This window comes from Azolla caroliniana, unplaced genomic scaffold, assembly GCF_043228905.1.
Source record: "Azolla caroliniana isolate FFs.n. ecotype wild unplaced genomic scaffold, voAzoCaro1.0.p SCAF_17, whole genome shotgun sequence".
Lineage (NCBI taxonomy): Eukaryota > Viridiplantae > Streptophyta > Polypodiopsida > Salviniales > Salviniaceae > Azolla > Azolla caroliniana.
The window spans coordinates 9,464,271-9,471,010 of record NW_028230452.1 but is presented as its reverse complement, the minus strand read 5'-3'; the positions used below and the strand labels follow the sequence as shown (position 1 = coordinate 9,471,010).

General features: G+C 40.7%; 1 long non-coding RNA gene across 3 annotated transcripts; it reads right to left on the bottom strand.

Moving 5' to 3' along the window:
* Positions 1-4,375: 4,375 nt before the first annotated feature.
* Positions 4,376-5,806, bottom strand: LOC147853098 (uncharacterized). Of its 3 annotated transcripts, none has more exons than XR_015531307.1 (4): positions 5,744-5,806; positions 5,443-5,651; positions 4,541-4,954; positions 4,376-4,427 (listed from the first exon to the last, which is right to left on the bottom strand). It is a non-coding gene; the product is annotated as an uncharacterized LOC147853098 (long non-coding RNA). The 3 variants fall into 3 exon arrangements; XR_015531308.1 differs by having other exon boundaries at positions 5,443-5,527; positions 5,598-5,793; XR_015531306.1 differs by having other exon boundaries at positions 5,443-5,793.
* Between the last annotated feature and the right edge of the window lie 934 nt (positions 5,807-6,740).

Sequence of the window (6,740 nt, the reverse complement as noted above, 5' to 3'; positions counted from 1 at the left end):
GGTTTTGCTACGATTGAAGCATAGGTGGGCTTTGATTTTATCCTTGGCATTTGGAATTGATGTTCCGAATGTCGTTCGAAGAGGCGATTATCGCATCGCATCGCACAACTGATTGCTTCTGTCAATGATTTTGGCTCCTCGGGGAAAGTTAAGAGTAAATCTTTAACATCATTACGTAGGCCAAAACGAAATTGCTCCATTAGTGCCTAATCATCCTAGGGAATATCAGTGGCGAGAAGACGGAAATCTGTAGCATAAGCCGAGGCCGGCTGCTCACCTTGGCATAACCTTCGGATTTTGTTGATTGCTTTTCTAACACTATCGGTATCTCCAAAACAGGCTTTAAACTCGGTGATAAACTCTTCAAAATTATTTATTAAGGGAGAGCTTTTTTCTAACAGGGGGGCGAACCATGCCAAAGTCGTGCCACTAAGTAGAGTGCCTGCTAGTCCCACTTGTGATGCATTGGTGGGATATCGAGAAGGATGCATTTGAATGACTAATCATACCTGATTAAGGAATCCTCAAACTGCGATCGCGTTCTATCAAATTTCATGGCAAGGCCGATTTGGGTTCTTTATGAATCCCTTGTGTACTGGGTCCTTGTCGTTGCATCGTTACTAAGTTTGCTTCGAGTTATTGCACACATACCACTAGTTCCCCATGTTGTTGTTCCATCTGTTGCCTTTCTAAGGAGATTTGTTGAAGATCCCCCAACACCCATTGATTTTCTTGTTCCAAAGCAAGGAACTTCTCTTTCAAGCATCGCAGCTCTGAGAAAACAGTGGCCATAGTATGAGAGAAAAGAGGAATAAGATATTAGTATGAAGGGAGGGAGAAATAAGAAGATAAAGGAAGAGAAGGAAAGAGAGGAGAAAATCGGTTCAAACTGTCAGGAGTAGTACTAAGATAGAGAAGTACTATCAGGCAATAGTACTAAAATATTAGAGATATGATCTAACATAAGCATATGATAAGGATAAATGTTAGATAGATAGAAAGGAGAGAGAGAAAGAAGGGTGTTGATCCGCCCGACCACCCCCGAGCGAAGGGATCGAGACAGACTCAAGCCTCAATTGGCATCTCATACCACCTCCGTGGCATCGAGTCGTACCTAGTGCTAGTGCGCTCGCTACAAGACTTGACCCACCATGAAACAGAGTCTCGACGTAGTCAAAAGATATCTTCAAATGAGGGTAGCTAGGCCTCTTATTTATAGCAATACCCAAGGCCCCCAGGAAAGTTCACACTTGACCTAATGGGTTGTGTCAATCCCAAGGATTAAATGTAATCCTCCCCTTCTTTACACTCTCGTTTAACCCTCACACTTATCCACGTGTATAGAATACTACGGTAAATTCTCACCACGGGATATTATATGGTTATGCCCGTAACATACTCCCCCCTCTTTAGAACATTGCACTCTTGCAATGGAAAGTTAGGGAAGTTAGTTCTGAGAGTATTTTCACGTTCCCATGTGGCATCTTTTTTTGATTTATCCATCCATTTTATTTTAAATTCTCGGATTTCTTTAGTACATAATTTTTTTGTTTTAACATCGAGAATTCTTTCTAGTACATGTGGTTTAGAAGATAATTCTTTAGAAGTAACCAGAGTTTCAATTGTAATTGTATTGTCGCCAGAACCTAGAAGTTCTTTTAGACGACTCACATGAAAAACTGGATGAATTTCAACACCATCAGGAAGAGCCAGACGATTGGTTGATGACCCAATGTGTTTGAGGACTGTAAAAGGTCCACAAAACTATGGGGCTAATTTAGCGCACTTACCCTTAGACAATGTCTTAGAATTGTGAGGTACACGTAAAAATACCTTCTATCCAGGGTTAAATACACGAGATTGCCTATGATGATCGGCATAAAAACGCGCTCTATCTTGAGCTGTTTTTATATTATCTCGTGTAATATGCAACATATCTTGCATATCCCGAAGAAAGTTTTGCGTACTTCGCAACTCATCATGATGTATATTATCATCAATCGGGGCTCGTGGCTGAAAACCATACATCAACATAAAAGGACTATATCCCGTAGATGTATGCTTGGAGCTGTTATAAGCAAACTCCAAATTTGGGAGATAACGTTCCCATTTTGTTGGTTTTGTACCAACGTATGCTCGAAGCATGTCCTCAATAATTTGATTTACTCGTTCTGTCTGTCCATCGGATTGAGGATGATCCATGGAGCTCATGCTCAATGTAGTTTCTAACTTCTTAAAGACTTCTTAAAGTCACTAATAAACTTTGAATCTCGATCACTCATGATATCCATCGGTAACCCATAAAAACGAAATAAATCGTCAACAAATTGGTAAGCCAATTCAGGAGTTGTTACCATGGTTTTCGTAGCAATAAATCTGGCCATTTTAGTTAGGTTATCAACCACAAGTGAATGTCCAAGGGATGTAAAAGTCATTCCGCTTTAAGTCGCTCGGCTTGGTTAACCTGACATTGGTGACATTTAGTATACCCTTTCGTTTTCTAAAATTTTGTCGAATGCCCTTCCATTTCTTCACATTCTGATGATTCCCTCAAGATTCGTCCAATGCCCTATATGGCTCTTTCTCTCTTTGCCTTTCCCTCTTCTTCTTTTCTTTTTCTTTCTTTCTGCCTGCTTTCTATTTGCATCGTTTTCTTCTTGTTCTTCGTTTTCTCTTTCTTCTCTGTTTATTACTCAGCTTCATCTTCATCCATTTCTCCGTCTTTTCATTTTCTTCCTCTTCTTCATCTTCTTCCTCTTTTCTTCTCTACTTCTGTCATACCCTCTCTGTCTTCTATGGTGGCGATGGTGATGATCATCTTCTTCTTCCTCTTCATTCTCTGATGATCATCTTCTTCTCCTGCCTGCTGTCTGTCTGTGGCCATCTCTTTGTGGGCTGTCTCTGTCGTCGTTTGCCGTCTGTCGGCTCTGTCCAGCGGCCACTTGTGGGACCCTTTGTTCAACGGTGATCACTGTTTCTCCGGTCAACTCTGCCGGACGTTGGCTAGTGCCGTCTAGTTCACGGGCCAGCTGGCCGGCTCTGCTTGTGACCGTCTGTAGTCGGTCAATTGTGTCCGGTGGTCTCCTCCTTCTTGTCAAGATTACCTGTTTACACCATAAATGATAAGACATGAGTTTTGAGGATAAAGACAAAACATGAGTTACAAAAGACAATAAGGAAAAAGACAAAACAACAGTTACAAAGAAGTAACGGCTAGTTGTTACTTCTTTGTATATATATATGGATGAAAGTATTGTTTAGGAAATGTGTGTGGTACTACATCTAGAGTTTTCTATAGGATCTTACATTGCAATACACCTGTTTTAATATAAGATCTTACCTTGTTCTTCATTCTTTGAAAACTCTCTCTTGTTCTCTGTTGTCAATCCAGCCCATTATCTTCTGAACTTTTCTTACATGGTATCAGAGCTACGTTGCACGATCTGAATCTCATACTCCCCTATAACCAACAAAACTCACCATAGATTTTCTGAAATAAACAAATCTAAAAACTATCACTATGGCACGCTCAAGCAGAAAATATACCTTGGACAAATTAACAGAGAAAAACTACAAAACCTGGAAGACTCGAATGGAATTGCTACTTGATGTTGAGGAGCTCCTCGACATCACAACTGGTGCTAGTCCAGAACCTGCAAAACGAGAGTCAGACGAATGGCATGAGTGGTGAAAGCTAGATAAAAGAGCTAGACTAGAGATAATGTTAAATGTAGATGAAAAGCAGTCAGAAATTATTTGAAAACTCACATCTGCAGCTGCAATGTGGGCAAAACTGAAGGAACTATACAAACCTCAACATGGTACAACTAAACTCCACACTTTAGCTACCCTGTTTAATATGTGTGTTTTACAGGAAGAAGATGTTACTACCTTCTTATCAACTTGGGAGGCAACTATCGATGATGCAACTATCGCCGGCAACTGCATCTCAGAAGACATCAAGATTGGATTAGTGTTAAGCAAACTCCCCGAATCTTGGGGAACATTCATCACTATGCATAGTAGCACGGCAACATTGTTTGAGCTACTTACTAAGATCCGTCATGAAGACATTCGACGACAAAAGAAGAATAATGCTCAACCGATTGCAATGGCAGTCTCCATCAATTGATTCCAAAGGGTTCATCCAGCAAACCAAAAAAGATACAGACCTGAAAAAGTAAGAAATAATGAATCTAATAATAACAAAACATACATCAAGAGTGAAGCACAAAAATACTATGGGAACAACTCACGACAAAATGGAAGCTTTAGAATCATCTGTAGATATTGCAAGAAGGAAGGACATATTGATCGAGTATGTCGCCTCAAGAAAGCAGAGAAGAACTCCAACCGACCCCAGGTACATAATGTAGTTATCCAACAAGAAGATGATAGAAATCCAGAATATTCTTTTGAAGAAGCACCTGAACAAAATGGAGAACCTGATGAAGAAGAGTATATTCAAGCATATAATGCAAACACATTTGAAGAAAATGAAGATGATGGCACCTGGTTCTTGGATACCGGGGCTACTCACCATCTAACATATTGAAAAGACTGGTTGGACAACTATCAAGAGCTCCCAATACCATTGAAGGTCACCTTCGGAGACAAAGGTCAAAAAGTGGCGGTTGGGAAAGGTAATATCAAATTAAGACTCATTAGTAATCATGTTGTACAAATTTCAGATATATACTTTGTACCTGGAATTGCAAAACATCTATTATCTGTGGGACAAGCTACTGCAAAAGGAATGACAATCAAATTCAGCAAACAACAAGCTACCCTATACATCCAAGATGATCAACATGAGATAAAAATTGTATGTCCAAAACAAGGGCAACTATATCTTGTCAAGACGAATCTTGGAGAAGCATTAGCTGCTGAAGTACATCAAGGAGGAGTAGACAATGTGTCTCCCACCTATCTATGGCATTGCCGGTTCGGTCATCTACATACACCAATACTCAAGTTGTGTCAAAATCAGAACCTAGTAAGAGGTTTACCTTCCACAATCTTTAAATCTATTGATATTTGCGAAGGATGCATGTATGGGAAAATGGCTCAAAAATCATTCCCGCTAAGTAACTCAAAGACAAAGGAACTACTCCAACTTGTTCACATGGATGTATGTGGACCGATAACTCCCAACTCACTCTCTAGAGCAAGGTACTTTATAACATTTATTGATAACACTTCGCGATTTACAATGGTTAACTTTCTTAAACAAAAGGGAAATGCATTCAAAGCATTTTGTGCATATAAGAGCTTTGTTGAAAATCAAACACAACTTAAAGTTAAAGTAATAAGAAGTGACAATGGTTGGGAATTTGTTTCTCAGGAATGGGAAGCCTTTAACGAAAAAAATGGTATATTTCATCAAAAGTCAACTGTCTACACACCGCAACAAAATGGGATAGCTGAGAGAAAGAATCGCACCTTATTAAATGCTACTAGGAGTATGCTGAAGACGAGTGGAATGGCCTCGAGATTCTGGGAAGAAGCAGTCGCCACAACTTGTTACCTACAAAACAGAACCCCTCACCAAGGTATAGAAGGACAAGTGCCATACACCATGTGGTATGGGTACCCACCTGAGATATCACATCTTCGAGTATTTGGAGCAACTGCATTTGCATACATACAACCTGCCAAGAGGACAAAACTTGAGGATCGATGCATCAAAGGAAAATTTATTGGATATGGGGAGCCATATGGAGTAAAAGCATACAGAATTTACCTTCCTGATTCAGGTAAAATAATATTTAGTCGTTCTGTGGAGTTTGATGAGAAAAGTATTTTTTCTAGGTCATCATATGTAATGAAAGAAACCGAGAGAGAACACCTTACCAAGGAAATCACAAAGTTAAGACTTCCTCAAGCAACAACAATGGAATTTGAAAATGATGGGACAAACATCATCAACGTCGAACTACACAACAATCATGGTGCGCCAACAACTAATGCAACAAAAAACAGAGGAGAGAAACTCAACCAATTACCTCATTCTCAGATCTTAACCACTCAAGATGAGGGGTTGGGAATCTCTACTGCGAAGACCGCCACCAAGCCTATGATTATCAAATCAGCCACTCGAAGTCTCGAACTTGAGGATGTGCTAATACACTGCCAACAACCCAACAACTCTTCCTCAACATCCGAATGTCGAAATTGTTGGGATTTCGGTCCCTTTCGGATGGGATGGTCGGATATCGGAGATGAATGCCGACAAGCCCGGTTTCGGTTTCGGATCCGGATGACGAAGACCCCGGTTTCGGTACCGGATGACGAGTGTACCCGGAGAGCGATCCGGATGCAGGGACATATCCGTGAATATGTTCGCTATGGGCCCCTGAGGCTACAGTTGTAAATAGCCCAAAGTCATATAAGTATAAATATGACTTAGGGCAAACAGTTTTGTAGTTGCTTCTCATTTTTCTGTTTTTCCACTTTAGAGGAGTGAAGAGAGAGCAGCCGAGAGAGAGAGAGAAAGAGAGAGAGCGCGAGAGAGAAAGAGGTAGACGCCTCTGTGTATTTCCGCCGCCTGTGGCGAGGACAGCGAGCTCAAGGTCGTCGCCTTGGAGCTCGTCATTGTATACTTCTCTGTATAGTGTTGTTTGGAGTCTTGTACTCCCGTGGTTTTTTCCCCGTTTAGGGTTTTCCACGTTAATCCCTGTGTATCGTGTCTTTCTCTGTATTTCCTATTTTCTGCTGCATTGATCCGCGATTACTCGCTT